We start from the raw sequence: 2,610 nt of genomic DNA, 5'->3' as shown, positions 1-2,610 counted from the left end.
CCAAAGCCTTTGACTATGTAGATCACAACAAACTGTGGAAAATTTCTCAAGAGATGGGAATACCAGACCACCTGACCTACCTCCTGAGAAACTTGTATGCAGGTCAAGAAACAACACTTAGAACCGGACATGGAACAACAGACTGGTTCCAAATTGGGAAAAGGTGTACATCAAGGCTGTATATCGTCACTCTGCTTATTTAACTTATATGCAGAGCACATCATGTGAGATGCTGGACTGGATGAAGCACAGGCTGGAATTAAGATGGCCAGGAGAAATATCAATAACCTCAGATATGCAGATGACACCACCCTTATGGAAGAAAGTGAAGAGGAACTAAAGAGCTTCTTGATGAAAGTGAAAGAAGAGAGTGAAAAAGCTGGTTTAAAACTCAACATTAAAAAAACTAAGATCATGGCATCCAGTTCAATCAGTTCAGTTCAGTTCAGTTCAGTCGCTCAGTCGTGTCTGACTCTTTTCGACCCCATGAATCGCAGCACGCCAGGCCTCCCTGTCCATCACCAGCTTCCAGAGTTTACTCAAACTCGTGCCCATCAAGTCGGTGATGCCATCCAGCCATCTCATCCTCTGTCGTCCCCTTCTGCTCCTGCCCCCAATCCCTCCCAGCATCAGGGTCTTTTCCAATAAGTCAACTCTTCGCATGAAGTGGCCAAAGTACTGGAGTTTCAGCTTCAGCATCAGTCCTCCCAATGAACACTTAGGACTGATCTCCTTCAGGATGGACTGGTTGGATCTCCTTGCAGTCCAAGGGACTCTCAAGAGTCTTTTCCAACACCACACTTCAAAAGCATCAATTTTTCAGCGCTCAGCTTTCTTCACAGTCCAACTCTCACATCCATACATGACCACTGGAAAAACCATAGCCTTGACCAGACGGACCTTTGTTGGCAAAGTAATGTCTCTGCTTTTTAATATGCTATCTAGGTTGGTCATAACTTTCCTTCCAAGGAGTAAGCGTCTTTTATTTTATTTTATTTTTGTAATACATTTTTTCATTTATTTTTATTAGTTGGAGGCTAATTACTTTACAATATTGTAGTGGGTTTTGTCATACATTGACATGAATCAGCCATGGGTTTACATGTATTCCCCATCCCGATCCCCCCTCCCACCTCCCTCTCTACCCGATCTCTCTGGGTCTTCCCAGTGCACCAGCCCCGAGCACTTGTCTCATGCATCCAACCTGGGCTGGTGATCTGTTTCACCATAGATAATATACATGTTTCGATGCTGTTCTCTCAAAACATCACACCCTTGCCTTCTCCCACAGAGTCCAAAAGTCTGTTCTGTACATCTGTGTCTGTTTTTCTGTTTTGCATATAGGGTTATCATTACCATCTTTCTAAATTCCATATATATGTGTTAGTATGCTGTAATGGCCTTTATCTTTCTGGCTTACTTCACTCTGTATAATGGGCTCCAGTTTCATCCATCTCATTAGAACTGATTCAAATGAATTCTTTTTAATGGCTGAGTAATATTCCATGGTGTATATGTACCACAGCTTCCTTATCCATTCATCTGCTGATGGGCATCGAGGTTGCTTCCATGTCCTGGCTATTATAAACAGTGCTGCGATGAACATTGGGGTGCACGTGTCTCTTTCAGATCTGGTTTCCTCAGTGTGTATGCCCAGAAGTGGGATGGCTGGGTCATATGGCAGTTCTATTTCCAGCTTTTTAAGAAATCTCTACACTGTTCTCCACAGCGGCTGTACTAGTTTGCATTCCCACCAACAGTGTAAGAGGGTTCCCTTTTCTCCACACCCTCTCCAGCATTTATTGCTTGTAGACTTTTGGATAGCAGCCATCCTGACTGGCATGTAATGGTACCTCATTGTGGTTTTGATTTGCATTTCTCTGATGATGAGTGATGTTGAGCATCTTTTCATGTGTTTGTTAGGAGTAAGCATCTTATAATTTCATGGCTGCAGTCACCATTTGCAGTGATTCTGGAGCCCCAAAAAATAAAGTCTGACGCTGTTTCCACTGTCTCCCCATCTATTTCCCATGAGGTGATGGGACCAGATGCCATGATCTTAGTTTTCTGAATGTTGAGCTTTAAGCCAACTTTTTCACTCTCCTCTTTCACTTTCATCAAGAGGCTTTTTAGTTCCTCTTCACTTTCTGCCATAAGGGTGTTGTCATCTGCATATCTGAGGTTATTGATATTTCTCCCGGCAATCTTGATTCCAGCTTGTGCTTTTTCCAGCCCAGTGTTTCTCATGATGTATTCTGCATATAAGTCCAGTCCCATCACCTCATGGCAAATTGATGAGGAAACAATGGAAACAGTGAGAGACTTCATTTTCTTGGGCTCCAAAATCACTGCAGATGGTGACTGCAGCCATGAAATTAAAAGATGTTTGCTCCTTAGAAGAAAAGCTATGACCAACCTAGACAGCATATTAAAAAGCAGAGACATTACTTTGCCAACAAAGGTCCATCTAGGCAAAGCTATGGTTTTTCCAGTAGACATGTATGGGTGTGAGAGTTGGACCATAAAGAAAGCTGAGCACCAAAGAATTGATGCTTTTGTAGTGTGGTGCAGGAGAAGACTCTTGAGAGTCCCTTGAACTGCAAGGGGATC

This window comes from Cervus elaphus, chromosome 1 (genome assembly GCF_910594005.1).
Source record: "Cervus elaphus chromosome 1, mCerEla1.1, whole genome shotgun sequence".
Classification (NCBI taxonomy): domain Eukaryota; kingdom Metazoa; phylum Chordata; class Mammalia; order Artiodactyla; family Cervidae; genus Cervus; species Cervus elaphus.
The sequence above is the reverse complement of the archived record's forward strand: the minus strand, read 5'-3'. Positions refer to the sequence as shown.